The 18,881-nt window shown below is 35.6% G+C and overlaps 1 protein-coding gene, 1 long non-coding RNA gene and 1 pseudogene across 6 annotated transcripts in view; 1 reads left to right on the top strand and 2 right to left on the bottom strand.

The window, feature by feature from the left end:
- DENND2C (DENN domain containing 2C) overlaps window positions 1-18,881 on the top strand; it is a 75,432-nt gene that overhangs the window by 286 nt on the left and 56,265 nt on the right. The gene's annotated exons all lie outside the window — the stretch shown is intronic.
- LOC306658832 lies at window positions 270-11,813 on the bottom strand. The gene is made up of 3 exons (XR_013763164.1): window positions 10,552-11,813; window positions 2,550-10,438; window positions 270-2,519 (listed from the first exon to the last, which is right to left on the bottom strand). It is a non-coding gene; the product is annotated as an uncharacterized lncRNA (long non-coding RNA).
- Window positions 12,739-15,950, bottom strand: LOC306658633 (centromere protein U-like; annotated as a pseudogene). The gene has a single exon. The product of its transcript is annotated as a centromere protein U-like (transcript).

Here is an 18,881-nt window from a genome sequence, read left to right as displayed (position 1 = left end):
GTTGTGGCTGACCGGGGCTCGGGCATTTCTCGTCACCCACCTTGGTCGATCAGGACCCTCGTCTGAGTGGCACTAGACGGTCTCGAGGGGATAGGGAGCGCCCAGTAGTCGGAGGAAGCGCCGGCTTTCTTCATACTTACCCGGCGAGCTTGAACTTCGACGTGCAAAGACGACGGACTTTGAATTTTTAAAAATGTTTTGATTCTTAATAGAATCTGACAAGTACAATAGTGAAAGTCGTCAGGTAGGATTTTAATTTGAAATCTCGCAGTGGAACACCCAAAAGCATTTGAGTAACTTCGTATAGCAGATGATTAGATTATGAGTCAAAAGACTGGAGTCTGGAACCCGACTTACAAACTAGATGTCGTACCGCCCCAAAATTAACTTTTCTGGCCTCCGTTTCCCTAACTGTAACACTCGGAAACATGCCTGTGGGTATTCTGAGGGTCAAATGAGATGAGTGAGGCATTATTACTTGACTGTGCACCTGAAGCATGCATAGTTCATAAAGCATCTGAGTGCCTGGCATATAGCAGGCACTATGTAAACCTTTACCCTAAAGCCAGTGATTCACCTGCAGTATTTTAGATAAAGTGCTAACTGTGTTTACTGTGTAAATAAGTTGTTTAAGCTCTTGTTCCACAAAATTGTCATTGTTGGAAGTGTGGTCTGTTTTTAACTGATTCATGAATTTTCAAGAATCGCACATATTATCTATATGTATTGTGGCTGAATCACCATGAATTTTGGTAGCAATCAAATAATTTGCTTCTTTGCCTTAAATAGTTGTAGTTTGATATCTGGTAAAGTGAAATGGGAAAATTGTTTCAAATTAAGACTCATTTGTTTTTGTAAATTGATGGACTGCTTTTGGGAAGATTTATGTTATCTAAAATAAAGTTAATATATAGCTGTATTTTTTGTGTGCAGCCTTTATTATAGACATTTGTGTTCTTTACTATGGCTATATGCATCCAGAATTTTAGGGGTGAGATGGGAAGTAAGAAAGAGCATAGTAGTTATTAACCTGTAGTCCTCTACTGGGAATACTTAATAGGTGTGTTCATGAGTAATTTCCCAGGCAGAAACCAGGAAATGTAGTAATTGTATCTCTCAGTCTTTCATTTGTGTGTGTGTGTGTGTGTGCGCGCGTGTGTGTTTTGAATTTGGCAACATTTATTTATTTATCTATTTATTTATTTATTTTTGCACCATACTGGGAATTGAACTCCAGCCCTTGCAGATACTAGGCAAGTGCTCTACCACTGAACTATACACCCCCTGCCCCTATGCCCTGATGGCAATAGATTTTTTAAATGCAGAAATAAAGGAATATTAATATTTTTCTGGTTAATAGACAGTTTCCAAAAAACAGGCAGTTTTCTAAAACTCAAATATTTTAATGATCTGTAGTGAGTCTTATGAAGCAAGAATTTTAGACTACTGTCTAAAATTAAATGGAGGAGTAGAAGGAATGTTATTATTTTGTGTTGCTTTGAAAGTTTTATTGAACATATGTCAACAATTCAGTGGAAAAAAAATTTTTATACTGGGGTTTGAACCCAGGAACACTTAACCAGTGAGCCACGTCCCCAACCCTTTTTATTTTTTATTTTGAAACAGAATCTTGCCAAGTTGCTTAGGGCCTTGCTGAACTAAGTTGCTGAGGCTGGCTTTCAGCTTGGGATCCTCCTGCCTCAGTCTTCCCAGCCGGTGGGATCACAAGCATGCACCAATGTGCTGGCTGGGTGTTTTGAAATTACTTTAATACACTAATTTTAACTATGCCCTCTGTAATAAGTTTTGCTGTGAATTTATAATTTGTTGATATTACAGGTCTGAAGCCTTATATTCACATTCTTTACTGAGAACCTATCCCAAGGCACACGACGTTGTATTCACATATGATATAATTCCTTCCATATAGGAGATTACACTCTACCATGTAGGCTAAAATAAGTACTGAAAAGACAAATTATAAGAACATCAACTTGAGGCTGGGGTTGTGGTTCAGTGGTAGAGTGCTCCCCAGCATGTGTTAGGTACTGGGTTTGATTCTCAGCACCACATACAAATAAATAAATTTTTAAAAAGGTCCATCAACAACTAAAGAAAAAAAGAACATCAACTCATAGTTATTGGGACCTATTCTGTGCCAGGCAGTGTTCAATATGTTTTGCATGTATTAGTTTATTTACATGTATTAGAGAGTACCATGAGGGATGCTATTATTATGATCTCCTCCTTGGGAGTCATATAGAGGAGGTTGAGTAACTTGACTGGAATCAGACAGCCTAAGTAGCAGAGTTGGGATCACACCAGTCAGGTTCCAAAAACCCTGATCTTAACCTCTGCACTATGCCGAGTTTCAAATATTGTGAATGAGATACAGATGAAATCCAATGGGTAATTAAAAGAGAGTTCTATGAAGAACTTCTTCCCAAAGGAAGGAGGGACTGGGGACTTAGCTCAGTGGTGGAGTGCTTGCCTAACATGAATGAGGACCTGAGTTCAATCTCCAGCAACACACACACACACACACACACACACACACACACACACACACACACAATTAAAAAAAAAGAAGGAGAAGGGAAGAAACTGGTATTGCAAGATATAAATAAAGACAGGTCCAAGCTACAGTATAATTATACTTCGTATGTAAAAACTTTTTGGGGGGCTGGTGAGTGATATTGGATTCTTTTTGTTTCTAAATTCCTACTCAGTGACTACAATTATGGCATTATCTTAGCTATATGAATTATTTACTTTTTAGTAAGAAGTTTAAAATATCTATTCTCAAACCATGAGTTAAATATTAGATTCAAGAAGAGAAAATTCTTCCCTGTCTGCTAGAAGCTTATAACCAGACATGTGAACAAGTCCAGTTTATCACAGTTGCAGTGTAGTACCAGAGGTACAGATGGAGTTTAATTGGGAACACTGATGATGTAAAATTATTCTACTTGTGATAGGGAGGAAGATTCTAGAAAATATTTTAGGTTTGATTTTGGCTCTGTAGGATGAATAGGAGTGTGGAGAAGGAAACAGAAGATATGAATGAAAACCAGGAATATATGTGAAAGCGCATGGTATGTTTGAGGAAAGTGTTGTAATTTGTTATCACTAAAGTCGCAGTATATAGAGTCAGGTGGTTGTGTAGAGTCAGATGCTTGAGCTAAAGGGGGCAGCAGTTGGAAATAAGTAGGAAAGAAAATTGCCAGCTTGGTTGCTGATCACATTAGGATCACTGCAATTGGTAGTAAGTATGGTAGCAAGTTCAGTTCCCCTCATTTTGAATAATAAGGGGAATAAGTGAGTGATGAGTCCAGTTGGGCAAAATCTTTTATTATAGAATATAGTGTTATTGGCACTTTCAACATTTTGAAGTAGGGGATACATTATAAAACAACATCCGGTTTAGGTAAATAAAACATAATGATTTAGAAAAAGAAGGGGAAAAAGTCTGTGGGTGCCAGATATTGAAGAGCCTATGTGTCATACTAAGGACTTTCGACTTGATTCTAAAGACAATGGAGGGCCAGAGAAGGATTTTAAGTGATAAGAAAAGGTAACATGGTGATGATAAGTGCAGATGCTGAATTAGAGGAAAAGAAACCAAAGGTAGGGAGATAAGTTAGGAGACTATTGCCATTGAAATAGTTCAGATAAGAACAATCAAGAGCCCGAAGTAGGAAACTAATAATGGTAGAGAGAACAGGGCAGATGAAGGTGTGGAGTCAGCAGGGCTTAAAAATCAATTGGCTTTGAAGGAACAGAGAAGTGACTTTGTTTCTAAGCTTAGAAAATGTATAGATAGAGGATTTGAGGAAGGGGTGGTATATGGATAAAAGATCTTGTTTTATTTTAACGTGGGGAAAAGATGATTTTTTTTGTTTTTTCAGTTTTGAACATGTCAGGTTTGAAATGTCTGGAATATTCAGTGGAGATGTCAAGGTAGGATCTAGAGGCTAGAAGCAAAGCTAGGAGGTTTCACAGTTATTTTCACAAGTGTTATTGAAGCAGGAAGAGCAGATGAAGTTACTCAGGAAGAGCACACAGAATTGGAAGAGTACCAAGGATCAGTGATTTGCTTTGTGTAAATGGAGGTAATTGATTATTTATTTATGCTAATTTTGTCTTAAAACTTGTTGTTATAAAGCAATGAAGTGGGTTTTCATTGCAAGTTTAACAACTTTTGCACCTGTGTAAGTCCTATTCTTTTAAAATTACGTTGGAGATACACTCATTTATTCCAGAAGTGTATTGTATGAATTATTACTGGAGTCCTTGCTTTGGAAAAACTTAACAGCAAATTCACGGTCTCATAGGAAAGTAGATCTTCTAGCTTTATTACAAAATTATTTTTCTTTGTCTGTACTTTCTGTTCTCATGGAGTGTATACATCCCTTGAAGCAAAGCTATGAAAGCTTGATTATTGATCACTTGATTGTTAGCCCTTAGAATCAGAGAGAGAGCTTTAAAAAAAAAAAAAAAAAATACTTTGTCTCCCGTAAATTTAGATTGTTAGTGAATGTTGCTGTTGGTCCATCTTGATAACCAGACTTACTGAGTCTTGCCTGCAAATGGCTTAGCCATTTCCAGAAGTCATATTCATCTTCAAAAGAATGAAGGTTTGCTACCACTGAGGTGACCAAAAAGAACGTTACTATTTTGAAGGCATTTTCAAAGTGATGTTTCAGAATATTTTCCACAATTGTACTATCATTAGAATAAGCATGTGGCCGAGGAAGCAAACTTTTTCGACAAAGGACTGATTTTAGACTTTGTGGGTCAGCCTTTTTCACAACTACCAAAACCAAACCAATACAAAACTAAACAAGAACAAATAGCCATGAATAAGCATGGTCTGTGTTTTAATAAAACTTTATGGACACTGAAACCTAAATTTTATGTCATATTCATATCACAAAGGTTATACTTTTATTTTTTTTCTCTAATCTTTTAAAAATTAAAAAAACACTTTTAACTCAAAGACCTTACAAAAATAGGTAACCAGTTAATCCACAGGCAGGCCATAGGCTACTGACCCAGTCCTAAGGAATGTTCTTTGAAATACTTGAATTTGCAAATTCACTTTAAAAAAAAATCATGCTTCGTCAAAATTTTATCTGCTATTTCTAAATTAGAGTACATTTCTTAAGACAGCTGAAAATTTCTCATTCGTTCTCCAATTCTCATATAGAATAAGTAGAAAATACTCCCTTTATTAGTTTGGAACTTGAGATAACAAAGAAATAGATTAACTTGTACAATTTCAGAATCAAAAATGTGTTTGGAGATTTTTTTCAATATTCAGTACTATTTATTAAATCAATATGACAGTGATCTTTTTAGTTCAGTAAAAGTGGGAACATTGAAACCCTAGGTGAAATAGAAGAGCAAACCCTGAAGGAGTGTCCTGCACTGGTTCCCAGAGGGCTGAACATGATAGAATCTTTTGTCTATTGCTTCTCTGACAGAATGAATAATTTTTGTTCTGAGGGAACAAAAACATGAAATTTTTCTTTACTCCATAGGCATTATAGTTGATCATAAGACTGAAGGATTAAGTAAATGATGGTGAGACAAGAGAATGACATTTAAAGGACTTATTTTTTTACATTTGGCCATCCCAGGTAGTCACCTGGTTTATAAGGAAGAAATTCAAAATTTTTTTTCCTTATATATCTTAGACTCCTGGTTAGCAGCCAGTTTAGACCGTATTAATCCATTTGTATTACTTAAATATTATTATTTATGCTTTGTTTTTTAAAAGTTAAATTTTATGACTTTCCTAATTTTCAAAGCAATAATAAATGTTTACAATGGATGATCTGGAGGGAGGGAGACTATTAATTTCCTCAGAAGTTTGAATTCTTAGAAATGATATATTTATGGATTTTTCATGTGTGAACATTCAGATCTTGGGCAGTTTGGTGAAAATGCGTGCATGTTTTGCTGCACCTTAAAAGGGATTGCTTTTTCTTCCTCTTTTCTTTTTTCCCTATTGGAATAAAACAAAAACAAAACAAAACAAACTCAAGCTGTGTGGGATATGTTTGAATTGGTTACTTAGCAATCTGATTCTTAATTTTGTATTTAAATATTTATGTATACTTTTTGATGTTCTGATTAAATAAGGGTCTGTTTAGGCTGTAATAATGGGGCCTGCTGGGAGGAAGTGACACAGCCTGTTCCACAACAGTATTTACTGAAAATCTCCTTTTTCCCTGGTTCCTATTTGAACTATAAAGGTAACATGGAACAAAATACTCTATAAGTATTAGAGTGATGGTTAATTTGATCACAACTCTAATTCCATTGTTATCATTACACAATTTATATTAACATAGTTCGAGTTCAAGAAGCGAATGGGAGAATTTCTACTGTTAGTGAAAATGGTGATGTGTTCAAACAAGTTCTATTTTGGAACTTTAAAGACATTTTTCAATTTTTAATGCATTTTCAAAAGTTTGATACCAATTGTAATTTTAAAAGTAAATTTGATCAATTTGCCTTTAAAATATATTGTTTTATTAAAATAAAAATGCATGCATTAAAAAAAATACAGAGGGGGGCTGGGGATATAGCTCAGTTGCTTGCCTCTCATGCACAAGGCCCTGGGTTCAATTCCCAGCACCACCACCAAAAAAAAAAAAAAAAAAAAAAAATACAGAGGTATATTCAGTAGCTGAACCTGGAAGTAAAAAAATGTTGAGAAAATTTATGAGAACAAGTATAAGATTTTTAATGAAGATTATTCATAATAGGGTTTTATCAAATGGCAAAACCTGACTAAACTGACAGCCTCCATGTATTGTAATAATGTTGTAAATAAAACTAAAAATCTTTAAAATGATAAGGATTATTGAAAACATAGCATACTGGACTTTTTCTTTTCAAATTTTGAGGAGGGAGGCATTGGTATATTAGGGATCAAACCCAGGACCTCATGTACTCTACAGTTGAGCTATACCCCAAAACCCTATACTTCTAAAATAAGACCCTTCAGATATTTTCAAAGAAAAATGAAAAGATAAGTTTCCCTCAGAGCTGGGGAGATAGCTCAGTTGGTAGAGTGCCTGCCTTGCATGCACAAGGCCCAGGGTTCAATCCTTAGCACAACAACAACAACAACAACAAAAAGGTTCCTTATTGCCCTGCTCAGTTGCATATCACTGGCAGAAAAGAATGGCTATGCATCTCTCTTGTAGAGAAGTATTCATTAAGAATGCATGAATGTTGTGCTTATGGTTTTTTATGATAAATCAGGTGAAAATTAAAAATTGTCCTTATGGATCTGGAGTGTAGTTCAATGGTAGAGCACTTGCCTATTGTGTGTGAGGCCCTGGGTTTGATCCTCAGCACTGCAAAACAAAAGTACTTCTTAATGATGACATATCTTTATTTTGTACCATCATGGGACATTTCAGCAATGCTTGTGTGGCAATTACAATCTGGTGCAGATTTTACAAATTGTTGGGATCACTGAAATCATAAACTGCCTTATACTTATAGTTGGTGAGGATAATTAATAAGGAGGATTTTCTTATGTTGTTAACTACATGTTGTTAACTACAAGTTCAACTATGTGTACGGGTATATTCACAGAATTTTAAAAGTAAATTGTTGATCTTCATAAATTAACAGGGGTTGCAGGGGGAAGGGTTTGTTTTTGCAGTGCAGGGGATGGAATGGGCCTTGCACATGCTTGGCAAGTTCTCTACCAGGGAGCTACATCCCCAGCCCCTGCAGAAAAAATTTTTAAATAAGTATAAGTAATAAATAGCAAATATGGTCAGAAAATTTATGACAGATATTTTAAGCTTTGTTTGAAGCTGCTGATAACAGTTTGACTTTTTTTCCCCAAAGCTGTACTTACACTTTAAAGACTGTCTCCTCAAAGCACCTACTGCCCAGGGGTACGCAAGAAGTTAGAGTGAGAGGGTCAAAGGTACAGTGGATAGTGGAAGCAATACAGCTGACAGTATAGACATCATCTTGCTTTCTCCTGAAAGTCCAGGGCAGCAGGACCACTGGCCTGCTTGGAGCTTTCGCCCGCAAGAATAGGCTGGCTATGGGTGAACACACTGCCCAAAAAGTCATTGCTGGTTTTTTCCTATCCCATTTGTTTTAAGGGCTTAGAGTGCTGTTTGGAATTGTTGTTTTATATACTGCAAAGCTTTAGTATGCACAGAAAACCCTCTGAATCTCATGGACATATTGAATATTTTATTCAGAGCTAATCATACCTATTTACCATGTTGGATCAGAGTTTGATAGTTGTTTAAGGATAGAGAGCTAAGCAGATAGTAAGAATCCAGAATTTTTCTTGTTGAAAGACTGATTGTTTTTGAATAACAAAATTTGCGCATTTAAGTGATATTTTTGACAATATGATGAACTAACTGAAGCTATATGTTGAAGTTTACCATTTGGATATTATTATGGCATGACAGACTTGTCACTATATCAATATCTAGCCAGTCTAACTTTCAAAAGTTGTTTCTACATCACCAAGACAGCATTATTAGTAAAAAAAGTTTGAAGAAAATAAAATGTGGAGATATCATTACATCTCATTTCTACGTTACCAGACTTTTTATTTTGTTTTCCTGAAAAGAAGTGTGAAACTTTGAAGATTTGTCCAGAAGATTCTCTAGTCCTGCCTCTCTCATCACATCAGTAATTGAATTTAGTATATATTCCAAGAGGAAAATGAATTCTTGCAGCTTAGTTCTTCGTGTGTTCTCAAGAATGATTATGTGACATTGCCTATTATCATTTTTGTATTACGGCTAAAGAATTTCCATTGCTAAGTAGAGTGCATTGCTGTTTTTACCATTCACAACAGCTTATTGTTCCATCTAGGATTTTCAACCCTGACCCAATTAAAAGCAAAATAATAAAACAGACTCCTAAGTGAACCTGATAAGCCCATGGCATTGTCCTTGTGTGTTCCAGACTGGAATTAATTTATGAACAGGAAAGGCTCCCTATTTAATGAAGTTGAATCTTTTGTTATTTTAATTTTATATTATTTATCTTTGAATTTGAAATATGTTTAAATCGTGATAAAATAATATTTACTCTTAAATGTTGTACATTGTCATATGTGATAAGGGTAATTATTGTTTTGTGAAACTTCTGTTTCAGTTTTGTGTTTGTGTGTTCTGATACCAAATGTATTTCTCCCCCCGCCCCATTTTTTATTGGTGCATTATAGTTGAACACAATGATGGAATTTGTTGTTACATATTTGCATATGTACACAACATAACGATATAATTTGGCCAGTATTCTCAGCATTTCTTCTTCCCTCCCAGCCTCCCACTCCCTGGTCCCTTTCTTCTACCTATCTCCTGTTGATTTTTATGAGATCCACCCCCACCTTTCTTTTCCTTTTTCCTCTCTAGCTTCCACATAGGAAAGAAGATATACAACCCTTAACCTCCTGAGGTTTGACCTAACATAATGGTTTCTAGTTCTATCCATTTTCCTGCAAATTACATAATTTCAGTTTTATTTATGGCTGAGTAAAACTCCATTGTGTATATATACCACATTTTCTTTTTTCATTCATCCATTGATGGACACCAAGGCTAGTTCCATAGTTTGGCGATTGTGACTTGTGCTGCTATAAACATGGATATGCATGTATCACTGTAGTAAGATGACTTTAATTCTTCAGGATAAATACCAAGGAGTGGTATGGCTGGGTCATAGGGTGGTTCAATGCCTAATCTTGAGGATCCTCCATACTGATTACTGTAATGGTTGAACTAATTTATAGCCCCACCAACAGTGTAAAAATGTTCCTTTTCCTTCACATCCTCTCCAGAATTTATAATTATTTGTAATCTTGATAACTGCCATTCTGACTGGTGTGTGATGAAATCTCTGTGTAGTTTTGATTTGTATTTCCCTAATTGTTTATGATGTTGAACATTTTTTTCATGTATTTGTTGGCCATTTGTATTTCTTCTTTTGGCAAGTGTCTGTTTAATTCATTTGCCCATTAATTGGATTATTTGATTTTTTTTAGCGTACTTTTTTTAGTTCTTTGTATATATTCTAGATATTAGTCCTCTTTTGGAAGAGTAGCTAGCAAAAGTTTTTCTCCCATTCTGTAGGTTCCAAATGTATTTCTTACCATGTTCAGGAAACACTGATCTGTAGTGTAAGAGAAGGAGGATTTTATTCAGTAGGTGTTCCAGACCCTTAGAAATGTGTGTGTGTATGTGTGTGTATGTGCTCTATAAAACTATACCAATGTATTCTGCTCTTACTGTCCTTAGACAAATTTTGATTTTCTGTCCTTCCCACCTCTTCAAAAAATTGTGATTGCGCACTCTATCTCTTACCCTTTTAATATTATGTGTTTCTTCTTTCCTTGTGTTTATTTCTTCCCTCAAATTGAGTTTCTCACGGGCTGGGGAGATAGCTCAGTCGGTAGAGTGCTTGCCTTGCAAGCACAAAGTTCTGGGTTCGATCCCCAGCACCGCAAAAAAAAAAAAAAAATTGAGTTTCTGAGTTTCTCCCCACAAAACATCCCTCTCCTTTACCCAGTGCCCCAGACTTCTGTTTTGCCCTGATATCACTGGGTTACTTGGCTCTATTAATCTTGTGTGTGCACTCTGAGAATCAAGGCCTTTCCCCAGGTGAGGATAATCACTAATTTTACTATCTTTGGCTCAAGAATCATGTAGGCAAGGGCCAGGTGTGGTAGCACATGCCTGTAAATCCAGCTGCTTAGAAGGCCTTTCTTCTATTTCTACAAGAACCACCATCCTTCTCGGATCCCCATGGAACCCTGGCTTCTCTTTCTAACATGAGACAACTTTCTTCTTTTTTCCTGCATTTGTTGTATACTTCATTATATTTTTGCTGTTTTAAAAATATCTACATATGTTCCTCTGTTGTTTTTGTTGTTATTGTTCTGAGGATTGAACCCATGCATGCTAAGCAAGTACTTTACCACTGAGCTAAACTCCCAGCCCCTGCCTCTCACTCTTTTCTTCTTGTGTTTCTTCCTTTGGCTTCCATTGTTCTACACACTTTTTGGTATTTCTCCCATTTTTTGTCTACCTTTATGACTTAAATTACCATCTGATCCAGAATGCCTGAGAACTGACCTGTTCTGGATTAGCAGTATTTTTGAAGCTTAATTTCGATAGAGCATGATGTTGTATAAACAGCGTTTTTAAAACTGGGCTGGTGGCACACTCCTATAATCCCAGATACATGGGAGGCTGAGGTTGGAGTATTACAAGTTCGAGGCCAGCTTAGGCAGTTTAATGACACCTATCTCAGAATAAGAAAAAGGGCTGGTTATGTAGCTCAGTGGTAGAGCGCCTCTGGGTTCATTCCCCAGTAATGAGAAAAAAGTCATTTAAAGAAATAAATTATGATTATATAATAATAAAGCAGGTATGTATGTATGATATGAAATAAATGAGTTTGAAAAGTTTACATGGAAAGAACAATGAGATTCCACTACATACCAGAATGGCTAATATTAAAAGGACGTGAATTCCAAATGGTAGTGAGACTGAGGAGTAACTAGAATTGATAAATTGCTCCTGAGGGTATAAATTACTACAACCATTCTGGAAAAACTCTTTGATGGTGTCTACTAAAGTTAAAAATATAACTAACCTGTACCACAGCAATTCTATTCCTAGGGAATACCCGAGGTAAATATTTATAACAGCTTTCTTCATAATAGCCAAAATCTAGAAACAGTCAACGAATGTATGAACAAGAGAATGAATAAATAAATATTGGTATTTCTTTCTTTTTTTTTTTTTTTTTTTGTACTAGGGATGCTTAACCACATCCCTAGCCCTTTTCTATATTTTATTTAGAGACAGAGTCTCACTGAATTACTAGGGCCTCACTAAGTTTCTGAGGCTGGCTTTGAACTCATGATTCTCCTGTCTCAGTCTCCAAGCTGCTGGGATTATAGGCATGCACCATCACACCAGGCTAAACATTTGTATTTCTATGAAATGGAATACTATACAGCAATAAAAAGTAAAGTTGTTGGGCTGGGATTGTGGCTCAGTGGTGGAGTGCTTGCCTAGCACATGTGAGGCACTAGGTTCGATCCTCAGCATCACATAAAAATAAATAAATAAAACAAAGGTATTGTGTCTGTCTACAACTAAAAAAAAAATTAAAAAAACTAAAGTTATTATTATGCAGTAAAATGAATCAATCATATAAATATTATTTTATACAAAATAAACAGTATACACACACATATATATACTGTATTATTTTGTTTAAATGAAATTCAAGAACAGGAAAAACTAATTCTTGGATAAAAGAATGGTGATTCCCTCTGGGGGTGTGTTTATTGATTTGGACATGGAGGAACCTTTTGGGGTGCTGCATGATGGTTAAACAAGTATGTGGTGCTCGCTTCCGCAGCACATACACTAAAATTGGAATGATACAGAGAAGATGAGCATGGCCCCTGCACAAGGATGACATGCAAATTTGTGAAGTGTTTCATATTTTTGAAAGATGGTAGAATGAGACAGACATCATTACCCCCTATGTACATGTATGGTTACATGAATGGTGTGAATCTACATTGTGTACAACCATAGAAACAAAAAGTCATACCCCATTGTGTACGATGAATCAAAATGCAGTCTGTAAAAATAAAAAAATTAAAAACTTCAAAAAACAAGTATGTATACACACACACACACACACACAAGTATATATATATATATATATATATATATATATATATATATATACATGGTCTTTGAATTATATATGTAAGATTAGTGGATTTTATATGCTTTATGTAAGTTACATTAAATTTTTTTTAGGCTTTAGGATATCTTTGGTACATCTGAGGTGTTTTATAAATATTTGTTGCTAGTGTTCAATTTGCCAATGCCCCTTTGGTAGGTGCCTTCTCATCTATCAATAATCTCATTTAATAATAAACTACCTTTTAAACATGTATGTAAATATACTGTGAGTCGCTTTGTATTTTATTTTCATGCAGATGGTTTTCTAATGGGATACAAAATGTGTAGTGAAAAGTACATAGACTGCTTTCCAGTTTGTCTCTACCACTTAACCATGTGAATCTGCACCTCTTTTCTCTGTCTGCAAATGAGAATGAACATACCTGTCTGTGGCAGAGACTTTTTTGGGGGGAGAGGGCTACTCTGATATCCATTCTTCTAACAGCCCAGTTTTGTAGCTGAGCACATTACAGGATAAAAGATGATATTTTCTAGCCTTGCTTTCATTTAGTGATTATGACTAAGCTCTGGTCAGTGAGCCATAAACACAGTGTTATAGGGGACTTACAGGAAGGCTGAATAAATATAGCTGTCTTTTCCTTTCTGCTACCAGAATGTGGGTGTAATAACTGGTATTCAGTAGCTAGTATGGACAATGAAGAATCTTGAATACAGTGGTCATATATTGAGGATATCATAGCAGAAATACAGTAACCTGTATTGATTAATCCACTTGCTATTTTCATATTCAATTATATGTACCCAAACAATCCTAAATAACATACTACCCTGAAGAGGTGCTATAAAAATTAATTGAATTACCGTGATTGAAATGACTGGCACTGGCACTCCTATTATTGCTGTTTTTATTCTGACTGTGCTGTGTATGAAGTGGGTATTCAGAATGTATTTGATAAATCTTTTAAAAAGTAAGTTATCTTTTATGTATATTCATTTAAAAATTATTAAGGTTTTATTTACTATAGAAAAACGTAAATGCAATTTAAAAGTCCTATTATTTCTCCATCTGGATAGGTCATTTTTTTCTTTTTCAGAAGACAAACTTGTTTCATTTATTCTAGTGATTAAGTCATACTTTTAAAAAAGTTGAAGAGTTTGAGAGGGTAAAAGACAGTAGCATGAGATGTGTTATGTAGGTAATTTTTGTAAACTGGTCTCATTCCTGGCCAAGGAGCTTTCCTAATTGATGGTTGATATTTTGCAGATGGTTTTCAGCTCCCAAAAGTGTTCTTTCTTTAAATAACAGAGCTGGAAGGCTGGATGAATCATACATTTCCTTTATGTTTGGTTCTTTCTCTTGAACAACTGAATAATCGTGATAAAGCTGTTTTAAATTTGATAAGAAATACAATACACTGTGTTCCTAAGGGACGACTTTCTCTCCTTAAGTTCACCATATTTTGTTTGTAGTTGTTTTAGCTGTGGTTCTAATTGAAGAAGTTCATCCTGAACTTCAATCAGACGCTGCCTTTTCCTTTCAGTATCAGAAGTCATCTTAGCATTCTTCCTTTTCAGATTTTTCAACATCCGGTCTTCTTTAAGCATTCTGGTGAGTTTTTCTTTAATATTAAAATAAAATTTGTTGATGGCTTCCTTACAAATTTTAGATTCTACTCTTTGTCTATATTCCACAAGGGTTTTCTCAAATGTAGACAAAACAATATGCAGCTCCATGATGTCACTGGTCTTCCTCCCTTCTAGACACCAAATATGCATACTTTCAGAAATATTTGAGTCTATGGCTTCTCTTCTTGATTTCTTCCTTTTTCCAGGAGATATTTTCCCTTTTTTTCTGAGTTTTCGGTTGACTCTGTGTTGCGTGACTCTCTTTTTCAACAGCAGACTGGACTCTGAGGGGTCCTTTGAGGGATTGAGTCAGCTGGCTTCTCTGCAAATCCTGAAGAGGCCACGTTTGGAACAGGGGCATGTGGCTGTGTACTTACTCTCTCTGCTGACTTAACTTTTCTTCGTACATCATCATCTTCACTGCTTTCAGACTCACTAATGGGCTTCAGTCTCTTGACTTTTTTACACTATTTTTTACAGATTGATTTTCTCTTGCTATTTTTTCAGAAGTGTTTGAGCTTTTCTTTCCTTCTTTTCCTTGAGGAGTTGAAGGCACGGATAATCCACAGTGTTTGCAGAATTCTGCTTCATCAGCATATGTATAGCAGTGCTGTGTAACGGAGGATCAAAGGTTTCATAAGGTTCTTCATCTTTCTCATTTTCACCAAGGTTGCCAATACTTGAGATGTCAGATTTATCAGGAAAGTCAAATATATCAGTAGGCCTGTGCTTGTGATCAGCTTTGTCTTTCATGGGACATGTTCTTCCTAAGGTGTTTTTTGAATGCCCTGCACCGGGCTGCGCTGGGTACCTGACCCGCTACTGCAGAGTCATCTGGCTGTTCTCCTGGATAGGTCATTTTTTAACATTGAAAAACAAAAAATACATAACACTGGTAAAAAATTTCAACCATTATAAAAAGTTATAAAATGGGGGTAGAAAACTTGGTCCCCTAACAATGGATCACTGGTGCCATTGTTGACAATTTCTTATGTAGCCACTTACCATAATTCAGTAAGTGGCTTCATAAAATTCAATCTTATAAAAACATTGAATCATGTTGTTATAAAGAGAATGAAATACAATGTATTAAAATATGGTGTAAAAATAAGACATAAAAAACTTATAAAATAACCCAATTCCATTATCACGTAAATTTAAAAAATTAATAACAATAATATAAAAAGTAACAGTGTACAGATAAAAGAACTCTTGCTGGTATAACTGACCATATACTGAATTGAGACAGTCCAAATGATCACAAGATGACTATTTCCTATGTGCTCCTTTTCTCTGCTTTGAGGAAAATGAGAACTCTATCCCACACCAACCTCTTTGAGAAGAGGGGACTGGACAGAGGATAGGAGTCTTTGTGTAAAATCCAAGTTCATATTATGGCAGTGAGTGTGTAGGGGGGAGAAAAAAAATATGCATGTATATATTTTTTAAAAAGTCTGTAGAAAAGGGAATCATATTAAAGAAATAGTTTTTCCTCTTGCTTTTTTTGTTTTTAAATTAGTTCTGGGATTGAACCTAAGTGTGCCTTACCCCTGAGCTACACCCCCAGCTTCTTTTATTTTTTGAGACAGGCTGGCCCCAAACTTGCTATCCTTCTGCCTCAGCTACCTAGATTCTGAAATTACAGACATGCACCTCTATGCCTGGCTTTCCCCCCACTTCTGTTTTACATATCTTTCCATATCTGCACAGGGATCTCAACCTTACCCTTTTTAATAATCACAGACTGGTACACAGTATTGTCAGTACTCTGTCAGGGTGTGCCTTGTAGAAGGATGCTCTCCTTACCCTGCTTTGGCTCTGATAACCTGCACTGAGGCATCTGTTAACCAGATCTTCCTCCCCTGTGCACGCTCTAACACCCCATTCTGGGCTGCCTCTCTGGGTAACCCCCTGCCCTATCTGTGCCTTGACAGCCCATAGGGCAGCCCTCCTCCACACAGGCTCTCCTTACCCTCTTCCTCAGCATCAGGTATGATTTAGGGAGAGGAAGCGAAGAGTTGTTAGTAACTTTTTCATCTTAGTCATAACTTTGATTGCTTTTAAATCAAAGTTATGACTAAGATGAAAAAGATACTAATGATATTCTTGGATCTGAGGACTAATATGTCACAGACCTAGTATTCCCTGTGTTCTAATGGTACTGTGTGAACTGAGACTTGTGTTCAATAACTGTATGAATGCAGTTTTAGTTTTGTTGTTTTTATATTGTTAAGTGAGATAAAATACACAAAGAATGTATAATTTGGGGATGAGATTTGAAACGTTGAAAAATTCATCTAGATTTTTTAGTTGTAGAATGAGAAAGTTACATTTTACACTGAATATGAATTTATGTTTTTATGAGAGCTGTTGTGCCCATAGTTTGAAATCCTTGGAAACTGTATCTTTTTATATACCTCTAAATGAAAAAAGTAGGGTATAATTATAAATACACTATAATTGCGACTATATAAAAATATGCTTAATGAAAAAAGACAAGACATGGAAGAAATATACCAAAATATACCAATGATTATGAGGTGGTAGACAGGAATTTTTTCCCATTTTCTCCATTTTCAAAATTTCTAAAAATAAAAGTAGTATTACTTTTTAACTTTTGGAACTTTTTAAAAGTTTAAAGCTCCTTTCTAATTTCTGGGAAGATTTTCCCAACCTTTGAACATTTTAGGAAGTAAGAATTTTTCTATCTTTATTTTCCAACGTCTTTCTAAGAAAAATCTAGTCGAATATGAATTTGTGATTTAGAAACTAGATTAGGTGAAAAGTATTTTGAAGTATTTTATATAACTGAAAAGTTTTAGTTTGGGACAGTTATTACTTACCTTAGGGGAAGTTTTTTTAAAAATAATAATTTGATCACATTTTTCTTCTATCATTGCTTTAATGTAATGAAGTTTTAAGCTTGTGTTACTAAAGTTAGTTTTATATGTAATTTTCCACATTGTGACAGTTTGAAAAATTTCCCCTTCTATTCAGACTTTTCATTTGACTGTTTTACCTAAGTTATTTTTAAGATCTAGTTATGAGCCAGTTGATTCTGCCCCCACGTAAGCATGTGATACAGTTCCTTTGTCCCTCAAACTTCCATACTTTTGAGGATTCCCATTAAGCACTCTGGATGGTTACCTTGAGGTTGTCCCTTGGCTTCAGGTGAGCAGGACTTATCTCCCCCTTTCCCCTTAGGAGGCAAGGAAACATACACCCCTTACCTAGTTTCTTTAAATAAGTCCTCTCTATTTGTCCCTTATAATCCTCACAATTAACTAATAGCAATTCTTGTCTTATAGCCTGAGAAAGGTAATTAACTGATGTCAGCAAAGCCAGTTTTTGGCGAAGCCACTTTGAACCCTTTACAGCTCTTAGGTGTGGAGTATTTGATGCCTATTGTTTTGATTTTGGGCCTTTGAGGACCCTACTGAAACTCAGAGAAGACAGGAAAAGTTGCATTCAACATCCTGTTATATTAGCTGATAGTATTGTTGTTATGTCTACCCATGAACAAGTAAAACATACTGGTCAAGCTGAACTAGGTTTCTTATCCAGTTTAGCCTTAGCTTCCCTGTTCACAATATAATAAAACTATCTACTATTTAAGGTCATAATAACTACCTGTCAAGGTTGTCATGAGAATTACATGCAGTAATGAAAGTAGATACTTAGCATAATGCTTGGCACATTTAAGATACAACAAAGAATATTTACTGTCATTTAAAATATCATTATTATACAAACACACCTATTCCTCCTGGTTTTGTTTTGGATTTTTTTTTATTTTTTATTTCTTAAGTTTTTAAGAAAATTTTTTTGTAGTTATAGATGAACACAATACCTTTATTTTATTTGTTTATTTTTTTATGTGGTGCTGAGGATCGAACCCAGTGCCTCACATGTGCTAAGAAAGCACTCTCCCAGCCCCTATTTTTTATTTTTTATTTTGAGACAAGTTCTCACTAAGTTGCTTAAGGCCTTGCTAATTGGGCGAGACTGGTCTTGAATTTGCAATCCTCCTACCTCAGCCTCCTGAGCTGCTGGGCTTAAAGGTGTGTGCCACTGTGCCTGGCTAATCCGCCTGGTATTGGAATATCTTATGCTTAACCTCTGATTTCCTAAGGGTGCACATGATGGTACATTAGGGTTTGAAGAAAAAAAAACATTAGAATTGCTCTTTAAATTCATTTGCATCTAAAAATGAATTAAGCTTTACTAAATACTTAGTGCTTTCACCCTGAGTCAGACTCATATAAGAAGTGAATCTCAAGGGAAGTGGGCATTTCCCAACAAAAACGGGTTAACAGTGACATCATCCTCACCTGTTGGTTCACTTTTAGCTATTGCAACATAGAGCAATCTGCATGTGTCCAAGTGGGTAGATTTATAGATTATGCGCCCCCCATACTGAGGATTGAACCCAGCAATACCTTACCATTGAGCTACCTTCCCAACCCTTTTTATTTAATTTTATATGGGGTCTCAAAAAACCAGTAAAGTAACCAG

The sequence above is a fragment of the Sciurus vulgaris genome (assembly GCF_902686455.1).
Source record: "Sciurus vulgaris genome assembly, chromosome: 1".
NCBI classification, from domain to species: Eukaryota; Metazoa; Chordata; class Mammalia; order Rodentia; family Sciuridae; genus Sciurus; species Sciurus vulgaris.
The sequence above is the reverse complement of the archived record's forward strand: the minus strand, read 5'-3'. Positions and strand labels throughout refer to the sequence as shown.